Below are 19661 nucleotides of genomic sequence, written 5' to 3' on the forward strand. Positions count from 1 at the left end.
ATTTCTCTGATATGAGAATCACTACCCCAGCCTTCTTTTGAGGCATATTGGCATGAAAGATGCTTCTCCATCCCTTCACTTTCAGTCTGGGTGTATCCTTAGGTTCGGAATGGGTCACTTATAGACAACATATGGATGGGTCCTCTCGTTTTATCCAATCTGCAACCCTGTGCCATTTTATGGACGTATTTAGGCCTAAAATGGCCATTCTTTTTTACACATTCAGCATGGATGTTTTCATGGGTAATTCCCAGAGTATCCTTGCTCTGCGTTGGGTCTTGGAGAGAGAGGTAGTGGGGTATTCAGGATGGAGCCCGGTGAGACCAGAGGGAGGGCAGGACATCTGTTTTACACATCACTTAACTGCTAAAACTTTTGTTGGTGACATGGTGTCATCAAATCTGTCCTTGCAGAAGTCCTCCTGGCCTCAACCTATGCCTGCCTGCAGACCCTTGTCGGCTTCGTCCTCCCCAGCTGTGCACTCTGAGGCTGATGAACTTCCCTGTGCTGTGGTCAGAATACCCCATTGGTATATACTTTCAAGTTTCTCCAGAAGAAAGCGTTCAGAGCCTGTCTATGCTGATGGGTTTTCTTGCTCTGCTCCCATGACCTCAGCCCCACCTGGATCTCCAGCATTTCCACTCAGCTTTCTGTGGATCTGGGAAGGTGGCTTCAGGACTGTGATGACGTCTTGAGGTCCTTCAAAAGGAATTAACTGCAAAGCAAATTTGTTAAATTAGCAGCCTGTCAGCCACATCTGCTTATTTTCTTTAAACAAATCTTTTATTTTCAGATAATTTTAGACTTAGAAAAAAGTTGCAAAATAATACAGAATTCTTATATACGTTTCACCCCATTCCTCTTACATGAACGTCTTAGATAACTACAACACGATTGACAAAAATTAACATTGGAATGCTACTATTTGACCTCATTCAAATTTTGCCAACTGTTCCACTAATGTTTGTTTTCTTGGCCAGGAACCCATTTTGCATTTGTCCAGCCTCTTTGGCCTCCTCCAATCTGTGAGAGCTCCCTAGTCTTTCTCTGCTGTTTAGGACCTTGTCAGGGCACATATTGAGAATGGGGAAAGGTGTATGACATTTCTCTCTCTTTATCTTACTTTATCTTCTCTCTCTCTCTTTTTTTTCCCGCTGTGGGGAGGAAGAAAGCAAACACCATTCTGCCTTAAATATGCCACATTCCGTTTAGTGTCAGACTTCCTGCGCACCTGACTGGTTTCCCATGGATGTGGACGCACATGCCCTCATGCCTACTCTCTTTTCCCCTTCAGAATCACCTCAGTGCTTGCATGTGGCAGCTGATCAATAAATGTTGACTGAGCTGGGTTTAGACACTTAAGAGAATTTAGTGCTTGTGAGGCTGTGTGGGCTGTGGCACGTGTGTGTAAGCATTTGTAGAAGTGTGTCCTCTATGAATATGCTATGAGTTATTTCTGTAAACCAAATTAAGCCATTTAATTTTTCAATTAAAACTTTTGAGTGTCAACTCAGTGGCAAGCACTGTACTGATTAGACCTTCTCCCAAGTCCTAGAGAAACAACCAATAAATCAATGAGGCAGAGTCCCTGCCCTGGGGTGGGGCAGTCTTTTGTTGGAAGCAAAGGCTTACTGGTTGGGGCAAACATCAGGGCTCTGGGAACACAGAAGTAATCAAGGAGAACTTCCTGGAAGAAGTAACATCTTAATTGATGCCAGAAGGTTGAGTGGGAATTAACCAGGAGTGAGGGGGTGATGGGGACCGAGGTGAGGGAGAGGATGCATTTGGGGAACCACAAATCAGAAATAGAGTCCCTCTGTACCAGGTCCCACATCAGACATCTTCTGCACATTTCCTTTAAGCCTTACACCCCCCAGAAAGTAGACATTATTGTCCTCATTTAAAGATGAGCTGAAAGTAACTCAGAGAGGTGACTTGCCCAAGTCCACAAGGCCAGCGGGGGGTTGGGAGGGGGAGTCCCTGAGGTCTAAACTCAAGAAAAGGAAGCCTATGCTTTGAATTTGAGGTCTCAGAGGATGACAGATGAAGCCTTTGTGAGAAGTAAAAGAAGAGATCTATAATCTGTAAAAAGACACAATAAAGCGTACTTTTGTACCCACTTCCCCAGTTCCCTGGCTGCCAGGAGTTTGGATCTTTATTGGCAGTGGGAGTGCAGAAGCTGCGGTCAGCAGGCAGCTCCTCCCTGCTGGACACTCATGGCCTTATAACCATGACCTTGGACCTGTGACCGGGTTGCAGACACAGGGTGAAGCAGAGGCCTGGCGTGGCTTCCTTCCTGCGCACTTAGCTGCCCAGCACAGTCGTTTTAGAGATCACCACCAAGGCTTCTGATTAAACTGGGAGAATTAGTAAAAGCAGCATCTGCTTCAGATGACTAGTGGTCAGACCAGGGGGACCCCAGATACCTGAGCTAACACAGAGCCATAACGCAGACAGGCAGCTGTGGTGCTGGGCACATAGACATGCATCAGGCAGGCCCGACAGTGGACAAGGAAAAGCCTTCAGTCTTTAGAAAGGGAGCCTCATTTTTAGAGTAAGTGCAATGGTTGGTCATGTGACCTTTCTCCCTGGCGTTTTATGACACAGGTAAGCAGGCTAACCTGAGCTATTCCAACAGGTGACCCAGGAGTCACTGAGGGACTTTCCATCTTCTGACTGCGGGAGAGAGACTTCTCTGAAGACCAAAACCACTGTGCTTCTTTGGGAACCTGGCACACTGTGGGGGCCACATTGCCAGCCCAGCAACTGTCCCACCAGCATACACCTGCTGCTCTCTTAAAACCCAACTCCCATGCACTGCTTCCAGAAGACAATTTGGCATTGGAGATGGTTACTTTTAGACATTTGTAGGCCTGGGCTGGGCGGCATGAGGGGAAGTGGAGAGCAGCAGCTGCAGAGGGCCAGAGACACGCCCTTATTTTCCCAAGAGCTCAGTTAGGGGGTAAATAGAGCAGACATCTGCCAGAGAACACCTAGAATTGAGGACCTTCGAATATGCACAGTTTGCTGTCCCTCCAGGGCCACATGGGGGCATAGTTTCCTGCAGCCTGTGACTACTGTGGCAAGAGAAATGGGGTCAGTTGATTCCACTTTGCCTTTTCCTTAAAAGAGTCCTTCTCAGGACTCAGAGGTGGCCCCAGAGAAGCCAAAGATGGGGGTGGGAGAGCTGCAAACTCAGTACATGATTGAAGCTAGCGTGTAGGTGGAGGTAACCTACAGAGAGATTTCTCTGTCCCACTGGTGGGTCTCACGCAAGTCCTGGGGTAACTGTCCAGGCTGGAGGATCAAGTGGCCAGGAGGGGCCACTGGCAGTTTGTGAGGACGGTAGGGATCTGCAGAGCCAGCCTAGGAAGGTGGGGGGGCACTGGGGTGGGACAATCTTGATGGTGGTGTGAGGAGGTCACAGATGGGTCTATCTGGTGTGGCCTGGGGTCTGCCTCCCTCTGGTGGGGACATGGCCCAGGGCTACTGAGGTGCTGAACTCTTCTAGGAGGTGAGCGTTCCTTTACATCCTGGTCAGAAAAGGCCTCCTGGAAGGCTCTGGGGGTGAGTGGGAACGAGAGGTGGGCAGCATGGCACAGCTCCCAGGTCAAGTGCCAGGGGCCGAGTCCCAGAGGGAATGTGGATGGGGCGAGCATGACTGGCCCCACTGTGTGGCCCCTGTTATAGGTGGATGGGTCCTGTGGGACCAGAGGGGGCAGGGCCTATTTCGGCAGGGGACCTGGTTCACAGAGCGGCACACACTGCCCCCACCTTGGGTATAAGACCGCACCGGCTCTGCCATGCACAGGTGCTCCCCTCGGGAGCTGTGCTATATGTAGACACACACCATTCCATTGAGTTCTCTAATTCAACACTCACTCCGCGGCAGGCACCTGACAACTATGGGCATAGTAACTCTTTAGAATGACCTGTGGGGCGGAAACGTCAGCAGCCTCCCCCATGTAGCCTCCTGACCTGGGACCACCCATGCTGCCCCAGGGGCTAAAAACCACGGGCAGCTGCCTCCCAGACCTCCTGTCTCCCTGAGCTGCTCAGGCATGTTCCTAGCAGGGCTGGCAGGCACCGATGTCGCCATCGTGGCTAAGGCCTCAGGGACTGGGACGTGGGCTCCCATTCAGCTGGAGATTTATCCTATTTCAAGGTTTTCTATTTACGATGAACAGCTCTGTTTCTCTACTCTAATTGCTGCAGTTTCTACTGAGCCAGCGCCTGTAAGTAGCTGGGGCCCACAGCCCTGCTGGGGGAGCTGTTTTCATCACAGCTGGTGGCCTGCAAGGGCTGCAACAGCACAGATCCCCACCCTCCAAGGACGGGGGCCACCTCCTGCTTTGGGGTGAGACCAAGAGACAAAAGAGCTGTTCCATGTGCACCTGCCTGGTCTCCCCAGCCTTCGGGCCTCTGTACTCCCACGCTGTGCCTAGGCTCAGCAAATAACACCTCATACTCCACCCCCCGCCCCCGGCGCGCGCAGTAAGTGGAGGATTTTATCCACTTTAGTTGCAGTAGATACTAGTAGCAGTACCACAACTAATTTAGCAATGGCTAAAAACATCCACCATTATCTGCCCATGAGGCTCCAGTTATGCTGTTGGCTTTGGGGTCCCTGGTGGGGTAGGGTCTCCAGCTGTCAGCTGGCCTGTGTCCCTAGCAGGGTTTTCACCAGGTGGCAGATGAGATGCTGGCAGAAAGAGAAAGCGTACCCTAAAAAGCAAGTTCTTTTCAACCTCCGTTTGTATGATACTGGCTAGTGTCTTCTTAGACAAGACCCCAGCTGGATGTGGTCCTGGGACGTGTGGGTGACAGGCCACCACAGTGAGGATAGACCACACTCCTCATAGCAAGAAGTAAAATAACATTGCTGAACTGCTTGTGGTTGCCTGAAGGTTACCCACGTGTGAGTCCCCTTCGTAGCTAATGACATCTGCTTTCTGAGCAGGCGTGTCTAGTGGCCATGCATATCACTTTCACACTAGGTAAAGATGCCTTTTGCTTTTAAAATTATTATTTTTTTATTTTTTTTGAGATTTTATTTATTTATTTGACAGAGAGAGAGAGAGCACAAGCAGGGGGAGTAGCAGCAGGAGATGGAGAAGCAGGCTCCCAGTCAGCAGGGGGGTTTCTCAGGGTGCCTGAGTGGCTCGGTCAGTTGAGTGTCTGACTCTGGATTTCAGCTTGGGTCATGATCTCAGGGTCCTGGGTTCAAGCGCACAATGGGTTCTGCACTAAGTGGGGAGTCTTGGAGATTCTCTCTCTCACTTTTCCTCTGTCCCTCTCCCACTCATGTGGTCTTTCTGTCTAAAATTAATAAATAAATCTTTAAAAAATTATTAAGGCTTTCTAAATCAGAGAAGAATTCATAGAAAATAAGGGAAATACGGAAAAAGAATCAAGAAGAAATGAAAACCACTAGTGAGCCTCAAGCTGAGGGGTGAGTTTTTTTATGTTTATCTTCCATTTAGTTTACTGTAAGCATGGTTTTCTCTATCTGCCTATCACACACAGGGTTTACCTGCCTCTTCACTTATTATTAAATCTTGAACCTGACCCTATAAGACAGTGGCTGGTGGCTGCCTGTTACTCTTGCATACCACAGATGAGTTAAATAATTCCCTCCGGTTGGACATTCAAGTTCCTTATCATTTCTTTCATTATGGATAATGCTTCAGCGAATATCCTTTGACACAATTTTTTGTGCCCATCTGTGATTACTTCTTTTTTTTTTTTTTTTTTTTAAAGATTTATTTATTTATTTATTTGACAGAGAGAGATCACAAGTAAGCAGAGAGGCAGGCAAAGAGAGAGAGGGAGGGAAGCAGGCTTCCTGCTGAGCAGAGAGCCCGATATGGGACTCGATCCCAGGACCCTGAGATCATGACCTGAGCCGAAGGCAGCGGCTTAACCCACTGAGCCAACCAGGCGCCCCTGTGATTACTTCTTTTGATAGATTTCCCAAAAGGCCAAAGAGTATGAACACCTCAAGGCTCTGGGTACATTTTGCTGTACTCTAAAGTCACTCCTGGGGCGCCTGGGTGGCTCAGTGGGTTAAAGCCTCTGCCTTCAGCTCAGGTCATGATTCCAGGGTCCTGGGATCGAGCCCCGCATCGGGCTCTCTGCTCAGCAGGGAGCCTGCTTCCTCCTCTCTGTGCCTGCCTCTCTGCCTACTTGTGATCTCTGTCTGTCAAATAAATTAAAAAATCTTAAAAAAAAAAAAAAAGAATTTAAAGCCACTCCTTAAAAGGTGAAATTTCGGAGTCACGGGTCAACCTTTCTGGGAGCTCCTGCCTGTCACAGAGCCGTCCTTGCTGGCTGGAGCCACCTGTCTCGAGTCTCCTGGAGACCCAGCTAGAGTCCTGCACGGTGCAGCTGAGTGCCTCTGAAGACAGGCCTTCCTGGTACTCTCAGACAGTGAGGACCTGTCTGCTTCAGGACAGGGCTCAGTGAGATGCTCAGGAACCGCACGGCCTGACACTCCAGATGGCAAGAGGGTGGGCACTCAGAGCCCAAGCGAGCCCCCAGTCCAAGTGCTTTAGGGGACAGATGGCATTTTACATATCCTGTGTCCCCAGATATGTGCCCAGGAAAGGTGCTTGATAAAACTTTGTAAAAAAACAGAGGCTGGAGGAGAAGGAACCAGAAATCATGGAAATGAGCCGGGGCAACCTGTCAGTGGGAGGGTGTTAACGAAGCAAATGTCTTAGGGGTGTAGATCCATTACCAGAGGAAATTTAGTGACAGCTCATTTACATATTAATGTGTATTTGTTCCTTTTAGCACATATTCTAGCTTGGGCAATCTGCAATTCATAAATGGAACTGGAGTGTCTGCAGCTCTGTCTAAATGCGCATCTATGTGAGGGCTCTCTTCTCCATCATTCTCATGAGCCTGATCGCTCTACGTTAGCAACACTGAGGCCCAAGTTGTACCCTGAAATGAAGGCATTGAACAGCGGTTCTTAATCTTGCCAGCATGTTAACAGCCCTGGGAAGGCTATAGAAGATGCTGATGCCTGGACTGACCCCAGGCCCAGTGGGCCATGTGGATGGGGTGGGGCTAGACACTGGTGCTCTTCCCCAGGGAGGCTCATGTGTGGCTGGGGCCAGGGGCCACAGGTGCAGACAGCTGGAGAGACAAAGATGGCCCCTCAACACTCACCTGGCTAACTTTGACTGATCTCAACTGGTAGGAGACTCAATTCATATGGAGCATGTGCTCATTTAGCAGTTTCTTTTTTAAAATTAAATTTTGAAGAAAAATTCCACGAAAACGTGGAGCATTATGAGTAAAATGCTGTCATCCAGAGTGACGGCTGCCTGGCTGAGCAGTGATGAGCCTCAGTGGGGTCGAGCCTGGCTCATCCACAGGCAGAGGGACAGCCACAGATACTGCCTTCCCTGTCCCTGCAGCAAGGTCACCTTCAACTAACACCTACTATAACAGTCCATAGGTAATGGTTGATTTAATATGTATTACAAGTGGTAATAGCAGGGGCCCCCAAGGAGCTAACCCGGTCTGCTAAAGGGAACCACCTGTTACTGTGGATGCAAGCCTCCTTCCTCTTAGAAGGGCTGTTCTAGGTGACCCTTCCAGGCAGCGATTCCCTTTGGTTGCCAAAAACATCAGGATGCAAATAAAAGGGGTGGGAACAAATAGAACAGTGGAGCAGAGTAGACTTAAGCGAGAGCTGAACTATCAGACTCAGTACCACCATTGTCATCCATTCCAGCATGAAGCCTCCCTAGCTTGGCTCAGACACGTCTAAGCCTAGGGAGCGCCCTGACCCCCGGCAGCCGTGCCCTGGCTGGATGGGACTACCAAAGCAGCTTAGGAAGCCCTGGACTTTCCCAAGCACGTCCTCAGCTGCCCTGGGGAGCATGAGCCAGCATAGTGGGCTTGTAGGACAGCAGGGGAGCCGGTGAACACAGTGGACCCAACCCTCAGCACACTTAGCACAGCCCTGCACAGCTAGCCCTGTGGGAGGCACCTCTCTCCCCTGGTCCCCTTCTCCTCTGACCCTTACTGTCCTTGATGGAGAAGACGACATGAAGTTGGGGTGTAGGTGTTGAGAGCACCCTGCTCCTTTGCTCTTTAACATCACATTCTTCAGCAGGGCTATCCCCCGCTCACTTTCTTCAACTTTTTGCTCTAAACTCAGTTCCAATTCCACCCGTCCTCTTAAAAATTTTTTTATTTTGAGCTAACTGTGGGTTCACCCACAATTTTAAGAAGTACTACAGACAGATTCTACAAACCCTTCACCAAACTTCCCCCCAGTGCTGGCATCTTGCAAAACTACAGTACCCTACCCAGCCAAGAACTTGCAACGGGTATGCCCATTGGCCTCATTCAGACTTTGCCTGTTTGGCACTTGTATGAGCGTGTGAGTGTGTGTGTACACGTGCAGTTAGTTCTATGCAACTTTATCACATGTATAGATTCATTGACCACCACCAAGATACAATACAACCCATCCCCATCCCCAGCAAGGATCCCCCTACCCCCGTCATTTGTAACCACTCCCACCTCCCTCCTGTAACTCCCCACCCCCTGCAACCACCAATCTGTTCTGCAACTCTATAATTTTATGATTTCAAACCTGTTATATAAATGGAGTCATATAGTATGTGACCTGTTGAATTTGCCTTTTTTTTTTTTCCCAACCAGCATAATGCCTTTGAGATCCACTGGGATTGTTGCCTGTATCAGTCAGCAGTTGGCTTTTTATTGCTGACCAACATCCCACGGGATGGATGTACCGTAGTCTGTCTACCACCTCTCCATTGAAGGACACTTGGGTCTTTTGCACTTTGGGGCTATTATGGATAAAGCTTCCACGAACGTTAGTGTGTGAATGTGTGTATGAATGGAGTTTGCGTTTTTCCAGGATAAATGTGCAAGAGTGTGCAATGTTTGGGTCATATGGCAGTTGCGTGTTTCATGTTTTAAGAAACTACCAGCTGTGTATCAGAGCCATCATAGCATCTTCCATCCCCACCAGCAATGTATGAGGGACTCAGTTTCTCCACATCCTCACCAGCGTTTGCTGTTGTGACTCGTCTTTATTTTAGCCAGATGTTTTTCAGGAGTGTGGGGTTTTAATGGGTGTATCCTTCCTGGCTAAGGACACTGAACATCTTTTCATGCACTCTTGTGCCACTCGTAGATCCTCTTTGGTGAAATGTCTCTTCGTGCCTTTTGACCATTTTCTAATTGAATTACTTGTTTTTCTTCTTGAGTGTTGAGATTTCTTTATATACTCTGGATGTAACTCCTTTGCTGGCTATCTCCCTTCTCCCCCTTTAAAAACAACAACAGCAACAGCTCTCCTTAATGTGCTTCCTTAACTTCAGTCTGCTTGACTCTTGTCTCTCTCCACCTCGCCTGCTGCCTACTGCCCATAGCAGTGGCTCTCGGCCCTCTGCCTCCACCAGCAGGATCAGACCCTACCTGTTCCTAGCCTCTTTAGCCAGACCCTCCCAGCCCTGCATCACTATCCACACCAGAAGCAGGAGGACACGAGAGTTCTGGCCAGGCTGTGAGCCCGGGGGGTCGCAATGGCTGGGCCAGCCTGTGCCGCCATACCCTCCTCTCCCACAGCCTTGCTTCCGGGACTGAGTGTGTGGCAGGAGCTCTGCCCCCAGTGGTGCAGCAAACCAGCCTTTGCCTCCTTCCTAAGACGGGATCCCCAGTGGGCACTTCCAACAGGTCTCTACCTGATTTCTTGGTTCTTCTCAGGCCTCTCTTGTAGGTGCCTGGCTCCCAGAGTTCCTAGAACAGGGACGTGCACTGGGATGCTGGAACTAGAGGCCACCTCTGAGCTCTGGAGAGCACCTCCTCCCTGACTCTAGTGGCCTCTCTAGATAATCTTGTTTTCACCGGAACAGTTTCTCTCCCTGCGAGGCTGCCCATCCTCAGGGGCTGGGCCTCTTTCTCTGCTTGCCAAGCTGACCTTTCCCAGGGATCGAAGGGTTCTTTCTTTCTTTATCTTTTTTAGATTTTATATATTTATTTGACAGAGAGAGAGGGGGGGACACATGAGCAGGGGGAAGGAGCAAAGGGAGAGGGAGAAACAGACTCCCTGCCAAGCAAGGACTCCGGGATCATGACCCAAGCTAAAGGCAGACGCTTAACCGACTGAGCGACCCAGGGTCCCCAAAGGGTTACTGATTCTACTCTGTGACTGGCACTGTTGTGGGGCTGAGAGAGTTGAATAAATGCATCTCCATCCCCAGAAACATCATCGGACCACAAACCCAGGCTATGATGACGTAGCGGGGACATGGCTGGGTAAATGAGGCTGGAAGAGCTAGGGCGGTGGGGGCACCCTGCTGGGGAGGCGGGAGCCTCCTCCCCATGCCTGGGTTGCCTGGCAGCCTCCTCAGTTACCAACTCTGAAGGGACTCCTGTCAGTTCTGGCCTGACCATGCCCCTCCTCAGCTGAGAGCCTTGATGGCAGCTCATGCCTGTGGCCCTGCTTGTCCTAGATAAGGGTCCACTGGAAGACTCCGTGGATGGCAGTATTTGGTGCCATCCACTCTGCGCCCGGCATGACAAACACACTGTTCTCTCCTCATTCTACAGATGAGGAAAGGCAGACTCAGCACTGAGGCAACTGTCCCAGCAAAAGGCGTGGCGGCGGGTTTGCTTGCAGGGGCTGCTGAACTGCCTGATGGGCTGGTCCCCCCTGACTAGCGCCCTTCACTCTGCGGGTGCAAAGCAACAGAGCCCACTCTCTGTGCCCTGTGGGGCCGGCTGAGCACGGGCCTTGCCATCTCTATCCTCGCCGACAGAAGGGACAGCATGCCACTTGACCGTCACCTGCCCCAGTCACCTCCCGCCAGGACTGCAAGGGCCCTCTGGCCAGGGGTCCTGTTGCAGCTGTCCCTGTGGCTCCATCTGCGTGGGCACGGGGCTGGCCTGTGGGTCCGTGGGCCTGCCTCCCCCAGCGGCTCACCTGGGACAGATCTTGCCTACGACAGAATGAACTGGGCAAGAGCCCCACAGGGAGCTGGATGGGAAGCTTCTTCCCTCATCTCTGTGAGACAGCAGGAGAGGGGATTCTGATGCCCTGACACTGAGCCAGAGGAGTCATCCACCTCGGACCTCTCCGGAGGCCTCCCGATGTCAGCAGCCAGGCCCCGCAAACGTTCCAAGGCAGGGCTGCTGACCCAGGAGGCCAAGGGCTGACTGGGGCTAGAGCAGGAGGCCCTTCCAGGCCACGTTTCCCCACCAGCTGTGGGTTCTCCTGCACCCACAGCTGCACAAGAGCGTTTCCTCCTGCTGGCTTCCCCATGTGCTTCTTCACCTCATTTAGCAGGGTTTCATCCTGAGAAGCCAGAAAGTGGAGAGCGGTGCTCCTGGACTAACATGTCTGATTTCGTATTATAACGAGTACGTGTGACACAGAGCTCGAGTGTCTTGGGCAAGAAGAGAGACATAGCACACACTTCCTAGAGGCTCTTCTGGGAGAAGCCAGCAAGATGCCTGAGGCTCAGCTGCCCCCATCTTGCTCCCTTCTCCCTCCTGTGCCACAAACCAGCTGTGTCCCAGGCTGTTGCCGGCTGTCCCTCCACTCCGTGCGTAGGAGAGCGGCCGGCCATGGCTGCTGTGAGAGGGCACCCTGGGTCTGGGTCGCAGGGCCCCAGCTCCCTAACCTAACACAGAGAACCTAACACAGTGCTCTCTGAGAGCAGGGGCTCCTGGAATCTGAATTGCCCTTGTCATCACCCACATTGTCACCCACGTCTGTGGGTGTACTATGAAGCCCCGGGTATGTAGAGGAATTCAGTTCATGCACTAGATTTCTTCTTCCCTTTTCCCTTCAGGTCAGTGGAAACTGGTTTCGAAAGGGGCCTCGAGATGGAAGGCAGAGCTGGGGGCAGCCCTGGAGGGCCCCTACCACCCACGTTTCCCGCTCCTGGCTTTCCGAGCTTGGAGGCATGCCCGACCCTCCTCCCCTCTGCAGACTGATCGTCTATTAGGAGGTAAGGTGTTGCACAATTAGTGCCCTGGCCTGGGCTACTGAGCAAACAACAGCATTAAGAGAGCAACACCCCTCGTACCCTTGACGAAAATGTGCAGAATGCCTAGTCGCTTCCTACATATCAGGGTTCTGGTACATCTGTCAACGAAATGGTAACAAACTGCGTGGCATCCATGCATATGGGATTAGTACATTTTCAATGCATGTCTGTTCTTTTTATTTGTTTGTTTTTTGACACTGGCTGAAAGAATTTTTTATTACTTTTACGTACAGAAAATTCAACAGCGTCCACTTAGCCCACTTTGGTGACCATTTCTTCAGCCTGTGCCTTTCCCAACTTGGCAATGTGAGCCACCGCCTTTGGACCCAGCCCGCTGCCTCCCCAGTGATGGTGGGTCTCATCGTATCTGTCATTGTCATTGGTCCTGATGGCTTCCACCAGCTTAGCCAGAGCCCCTTTGTCTTCTGAGTTAACCTGTGTGAAGGTGACAGTAGTGCAAGTCTTCCTGGGGACCAGACGCCCCGGCCTGGCCTTCCTGTTGATAATGAGGTAGGGGACGCCCATCTTATGACACAGGGCAGTTGGGAGGACAGTCAGCCAGCGGGATCCATGGCCTGTGCAATCACTACCAGATGAGGCTTCTTGTTTTCCACCAAACTGGTGACACTATTAACCCCTGAAGGACAGGTGGCCTCTTGGTGGGGACATCTCCTTTGCTGGCAGCTTTGCTCTCACCTCGGGTCAACAGTCTCTGCTGCTTCTCTTGCTCTGTCTCTGGTCTGTACCTGCAGCCCCCTGAAGCAGCTGAGGAGCTGTGTGGCCGTCCAAGGCCTGGGGGAACTGGTTAATCACGAGAGGCGCTTTCAACTGTTTATAGACATTAGCCCTTCGCTGCTGCAGCCAGAAGTAATGGGCCCTTTGAAACGGGTAAGGTCCTTTTTGGGCTGGATCTCCCCTCTGATGCCAAAATTCTTGGGCCTCTTCTCATATACGGGCTTGACCACCTCCTTGGCCTCCTGTTTCTTCATGTCAGCAGGGGCTGGGGCCACCTTCCCCCCACCTTTCTTCCTTTTTGGCATCTTGGGTGGCTGGGGGGAAAGAAGCATGTCTGTTCTTTTTTAAAAAGGGGTGCAAATATCGCATTTTGGGTCAAAAGCGTCCCTGGAGACCAACGCGATCTCCCCAGGCACCGGAAGGGCCCCGCCAGTGCTGAGCTGTGGAGGAGCCCTGGGCAGTTTCTTGTGGCAAGATTGTACTTTTAACAGTAGGAGTCACATATGAGTTAGTGATCAAATCAAGTCTGAGTAACGTATATTTACTGGAACACAAAACACTGTGAGAATGCATTTTTTAAATCCCAACAAAGTTCAGTGGGAGATTTTCATTCAGTGTATTTGCTTGACATACGGTTCACTTACTAATGTTAATCATGAGAACGCATATCAGAAATCACAGTGATAACTCTTAAAGCAGACGCCTTCCCTCATGGGGTGGACAAACTGTGGGCGCCTCCTGTGTGTGTGGGTCTGAATGCACGGGGTCTGGAGGCTGCTAGCAGGGTCTGATTCTCAGCTCGGCTGGGTTGTGGGTTGTGAGACCTCTGAGAAGCCGGCAGGCCTCCCTGCTCCTCCACTTTCCCATCAGGAAAACAGCACAAGAGTACTTGTGTGCAGAGAGCTAATAAAATTAAATGAGATCATTGGTAAAATGCTCAGAGCACAGTCACTGACAGCTAAGGTCATGCGTAATGCTAAAAAGGGGAGGGGTAGCTAATGCTCCCCTCCCTCTGGAGGCATACCGCTGAGCAGGGGAAATAGACTTGTATACAAATAGCTCTTGCATAAGGGTTAGAAACAGATGTGTGCTAGATAGATCGAAACTGGAAAAGTAACACAATTGCCCATATTTATTTTTCTATCCTGAAAGTTATTTGTTAGGAATTTCGTTTAAGGATTCTAATGAGGCCAATTAGAGAAACACACTGTTGGGTTGAGAACACGGGTGTAGACCGGGCGTGGTGAATTTGCCGCTCAGGGGGGCAGCCCACTTGGCAGCAGGGCCTCAGCACGTCAGGCCACTCTGTTTTTAACTTCATTGCCTCGGAAGTCATCACGAAGGCGTAAAGCACAAGACTCAGTGCCAGCGTCCTCGATCCAGCCTTCCTCGACTTCCCTTGGGGACATATATGTGTTCAGCCAGTGTTTGTAGACTGTGGAGCTGCAACCATGCCAAACCCCACCCCCCAACCCCCGCCACAGAGAATCTGAGACCCAGCCCTTGAGTTCACCCCAGACATGGCACAATTTGTGTGGAACATCCGAACCCCTGTTTGTGAGTGCGTCCCTGGAGTTACTGTATTCACGCAGGGGATGTCAGCCCAAATGCACATTAGGTGGTCTGGGACGCTTCCACCCCAGACCCTCTAGTTTCAGGAGCTCAGACAGGGACCCAGTGTTGGGACCTTGGGAAACTTCCATGTGATTCCAGCCCATGGCCAAGGTGCAGAATTGGCGCATGAGCAGACAGGCGCCAGGTCCTCAGGGCACCCTTACAGTCCACTGGGGGGCTGGGGAAGGACAAGACCCACTGCCCTGTCAAAGCCCGCCTCCTCCGAGCTCACTCATGGACTTCAACAAAGCAAACGGCCAGGACCTCCACACTGAGAGCACCAAACCTGCAGGTTTTTGGTTTCCATTGACCTGTCTGGTGTTCCTTGCTGAGGTAGCCCTGAAGCCGTGAGGAGAAACATTCCAGCAGAGGTACCTACGAGCCCTCAGATCGACCCATTAATAATCAGTGACCCCCATCAAGTTTTTTTTTTTTTTTTAAGATTTTATTTATCTGACAGAGAGAGAGAGCACACAGGGGGAGGAGGAGAGGAAGAGGGAAAATCAGGCTCCCCGCTGAGCAAGGAGCCTGATGTGGGGCTCTATCCCAGGACCCCGGGATCATGACCTGAGCAGAAGGCAGATGTCTAACCCACTGAGTCACCCAGGTGCCCCTCCCCCATCAAGCTTTATTGAACATAAACTACATTCCAGGCACTGGGTGTTTCCCTGCTGAAGAGGGTGGTGGGCACAGAAACCAAAGGGAACATGGATAACTTCCAGGGCAGGGCGGGTGGGCTGCAGGGGGCACCAGCTTGCAGAGGGAGGGTGGGACCATCAGGGCCTCTGCAACTCTGTACATGAGGGAGGGTTACGACTTCTAGGGTAGGACACAGTGGTTCTGGCTCGTTCTGGGCCTGGGGGGCCTGGGGTGAGGTTGACATTCCTGGAAGGCCTTTGCTGGGGAGGTCAGCTCAGTTGCATCTGCCACCACTGTTCCCTGAATCTTTGACTGTCAGGGGCCGGGCTGTGACTCATTAAGCTGAGGCCCGGCACTTGGTGAGGGAAGTGGCCCACACCACCCACAGCAACCAGGGTCCATTTTGACCAATACGGAGCAAGGGTGAAGTATTTTTTGCACTGTAGGAAGTCATTATGGGAAAATAACTGGCCTGTTTGTTTTGGAAAATACAACCACTGTTGAGGGGATCATCATCTGAAGGCAGGAGACAGGGCTTTGCATTAATTGTTTGGTGAGTTGCCGTTCCCTGCACCTCACACTCCTGGCCCCGTTTCGAAGTTTGGGGGCTCCTGTAGGGGCCGGCTGTGATTTTCACCCGCGGACGGCTTTGCCTCCTTTCTGCTGCCTCAGTGTGCTGAGTCATGAAAGCCTCACGCCTCAGCTGTCCCGGGGTGGGCCCTGGGGCAGGGGTGGGAGCTGCGAGCTGCAGGCTGCCATCCCCAGGAGCAGTCACTGGGCGTCTTCTCTCCTGAGCAGGGGCCAGGCTCTCTGAGCACACGGTGGCCATAGCTTATGAACCTGATTATCTCTGTCTGACCAGTTTCTGTTCTGGACCTGAATTTCTGTTTAGCTCCAGCTGGAGGTCCCGTGGAGAGGACCAGAAGGGCCTGGGAGGCCTCTCCTGCAGGAGGCACTTGGCAAAGACTGCCACTTCATCCTTAAACCTGAGAGTAGGTCTGTCATAGCCACATTTTCTAGATGAAGTATCCCTGACTTGAGAGCACATTGTCAGTAAGGACTCAGCCCTGGAACTTTACCCTTTTTAACGCAGGAAACACTGGTGAAATGAGCCCCACAGTAAGGCAGGATCATGCAGGCTGACTGCCCAAGTGCAGGACGGATGTTGGGAGGCCAAGTGGGCTCAGCAGCCTGGGGCCGCTGGAGCTCCAGGGCTTGTGGCTCAGAGTCTGCCTCCCCAGATGCTGGCCTCCCTCTGCAGGGGGAGGAGGCGGCTCAGAGGACTGCTCCCACATCCTGTGGCCCCAGGGAAGACCCCGAAATCAGAACCATTCTATTCAGCTAGAGACCTTAGAGTCAAGAGTGCTGAGTATGAAAACAGGCAATTAGGCCAAAGTACACCTTGCTCTGAGTAGGAATGTCTCTGATGCTAACGGCCATGTTGGGGCACTGGGAGTCTGGCTGATGGGACAAGTAGGCCTCTCGGCAGACTCCAGCCTTCTTAAGTCCCACGGTGGGGAGGTGGACATGAGACTGGGACTCCAGGAGAGGATGGGAAGGCTTGTGCAGTGCTGCTAGTTGCTCCTGTCATCCAGGGAGTGGCCATGTCCACGTCTGCTCGGGGCTAGGGGCATGACAGCCCACATGGTGCAGGGAGTCAGCAACGAGCAGGGTGTGCACCCACTCCAGGCCCAGGCAGGAGGCCCCAGATTTGTCCCCACGCCTGCTGGCTGCAGCAGCTCTCTTTTCTCAGCCACTGTCTCCAAAACTTCTTTAATCTACATTTAGATTGTCTGAGGCCAACAGTATGGAGTCCCAGGTTGTGCCAAGCTCGCATCACTGGCCACTGCACGCTGCCAGCTTTCCACGCAGGCTGCTTCCCGAGCTTAGAGAACATCTCTTGCCTTGGGCCGCTGCCCTGAGCCAGACATCAAGGCTGAGCGCAGATCCTGGCCCAGGGGCAGAGACACTCGGTCTTGGAGGCCATGGTGATTTGCCGGATGCCTGTCAACCCTCGACTCACATTCTAGCACCAGGCAGGGCACGGCACCCAGGAACTACCCAGGAGCGGCTGGCTCAGCTTTCTGGGTGTCTCTGGGAGGTGCTGTATGTGAGAGGGAGGAGAAGTGGGGACCAGAGAGGAAGGGAGGGGGCATGTCCCAAGATTGGAGAGGAGGAGGCCAGCTGAGGAAGTACAACAGCATCTCTGTGAGCAGCCTGGCTTAGGAGGCCCAGGGTCCGGGGTGGGAGGAGACATCCTTCTCCCACAGGCCCAAGGCCCCCACTGCGGCTTCACACAGTACAGTAACACTGCAGGGACTTCCAGATGCCAATCGGTCCTATGGTGACAGGAACGGGAAAGCATGGGGAAGAAAACGCCAGTCCAGCTGCAACCTGCACAAGCCCACTGTGGGACACCGACGTTTGCCCACTCCGACTGGGAGCACAGATTCTGGGCCTGGACCGGAAGAACATTCCACGCCCAAGGCCTGTGGGTAGAGGGAACTGTACATGGTGGGGAAAGGTCCACCTTTAGGAACAGCCCCTCTGACCTGTACCTTCCTCCCAGTGGTCTGGCTGGCCCGGATACAGGCTGGCCCCCAGACACCACCAGGCATCCTGAACACAAGCACTACAGTTCCCTGAGTGTTAGCCTTTCACTGAAGTGGTCAGAGCTGTTTGCAAGTCTTAATTCCCTTGAACTGGGGGTGGCATGGATGGATGGGCGGCTGTGGACGGCGGACACCCCCGGAGCAGCCTCTTCCCAACAGCTCCAGTCTGTGCGTGGCTCTCTGAGTCCAAGGCAGATGCTCGCATTTACCAGCTCAGAGCCGCACGGAGGCTCCACATCCGGAACCAAGCTATGAATCATAATAAGATTCTAGGAACAGCCAGCCCAACACATGGGAATTCCCAGGGAGTTACATAAGCTCGGAATCTGGCCCGGGGAGCCTGAGACAGAGTTTAAGTTTCAAACAAATCCCAGAACCCTGAGAGCATTTAATGGAGGAGACAGAAACTGGGCTTGTTGCCTTCCTGAGGGACATGGGGACATGTCCATTTAAAGGAACCTTCTCGCTCCAGGTGGAGCTGAGAACCCTGACAGGGGCCAGTGACTCCCTGGGTACTAGCCCTGAGGCTGCAAGGGCCTCAGATGGGCTGCCTGCATCCAGGCATCCCACAGGCCCCTGGGATGGTGAGGGAGTGACTGCAGGTTGGGCTGTGCGTGAGGGCTTTGTCTGCTAGTGATGCTTCCTTGCCCACACCTCTGGCCACAGCCTTTGCTGCTCTGGGTTGCCCCTAAGCAGGGGAAGGGCACAGACTACAAGCTCCTTGGTTGCCCGGCCTCTCCTCCTCCCATGTGGTCCTTTTCCTCCTAATCTTCATCCAGTACAGGACTGCTGGAAGGACACAGGGCTGTGTGTGTGTTGGAGGGTGGGCAGGCTTTGTGCTGGGATGGGGCAATGCTAGATGGGCTTTCTTTTGGGCAGTAACTCTGGGGAACAGGAGTGGAAGACATGGATAGCCAACCAAGGAAGAAGGGATGTGTCAGAATTGTCCCCCAGAAAGGGGGGTTCCACAAGTCATCTGTCCAAGTGTCCCCTTCCACCCCCAGCTTTCTGAACCTTAAGTGCCCTGGAGGTTCCCTCACTGGGGTGACAGGAAAGCTTCTGGACACAAAACCAAGGGGAGGCACAGCCCGGTGACAGTCACCAAAGCTAGTTGCCATGGCAATGTCTGCAGTAAGTGGTAGGCCTGGAAGAGGCAAGGTGGGACCCAGAGGGCTATTTAGCTTTCAGGAAGCGGACAGTCATCCCGGCTGGCTCAGGGAAAGAGGTCGGAGTGAGACAGGGGCATTGCCAGTGGGTGGGATCTCAAGGACATCCACAGGCCTCAGAGAGATGCACGCCCCCAGAGCTGGCAAGTCAGAGACCGAGGGCCTGAAGGCTCCATGCACGCCCAGCTCACTCACCACTTCCTACAGGGCTGGCTCACCTTCTCCCCATCGGCCTCTGCGCACTGACGGGCAGCCCAGCACACCACTCCTGCCTCACCTCCACATGGCCCCTGCAGTCAAGGTTTCTTGAAAAGCCCCCGGCATGGAGAGAAAGAGATGCACAGCAGAGGGTGAGGAGAACAGGGAGGGGACTGCAAAAGACCGGGAGAGAGGCTGCACAGGGAAGATATGAAAAATCTGTAGCAACCAGGCACAGAAGAGAACAAATGTGCTGTGTACACCTGGTAGGACCACCCTGGGGCACCCCCAGGGCAGGGGCAGATGGATGGAGTGGGGGCTGTGCATTAGAAGGGGCGAGAGGCAGCAGAAGTTGGAGAGTGACCGCACTTTAGGAAGAGGAGGAAGGATGTATGGAGGCCAGCCCCTGGAGCCCGCCTGGACCCTACTAGTTAAGACTGGGAGGGTTGATCCCCTCAAGATGTGCAGGGTGCCTAGGCCGTTGTGAGGGGATGTGACGAGGGATGACAACCAGCAGTCATCCAGCAGTGGGGCTCAGGAGAGCGAGAGGCTGAGGCACAGCTGTGAGAGCCTCTTAGTCTCAGGAGGCCCTCAGACAACAAGAGTGCGTGAGGCCATCAGGCACACAACAGGGAGAAGGGAGCCATGGGACA

The 19661-nt window shown here is 52.6% G+C and overlaps 1 pseudogene across 1 annotated transcript; it reads right to left on the reverse strand.

Annotated features, from left to right (window-relative positions):
* Nucleotides 1-12296: 12296 nt before the first annotated feature.
* On the reverse strand, nt 12297-13084 carry LOC308349202 (large ribosomal subunit protein eL8-like; annotated as a pseudogene). The gene has a single exon. The product of its transcript is annotated as a large ribosomal subunit protein eL8-like (transcript).
* Nucleotides 13085-19661: the final 6577 nt, after the last annotated feature.

The sequence above is a fragment of the Martes martes genome (assembly GCF_963455335.1).
Source record: "Martes martes genome assembly, chromosome: 9".
Lineage (NCBI taxonomy): Eukaryota > Metazoa > Chordata > Mammalia > Carnivora > Mustelidae > Martes > Martes martes.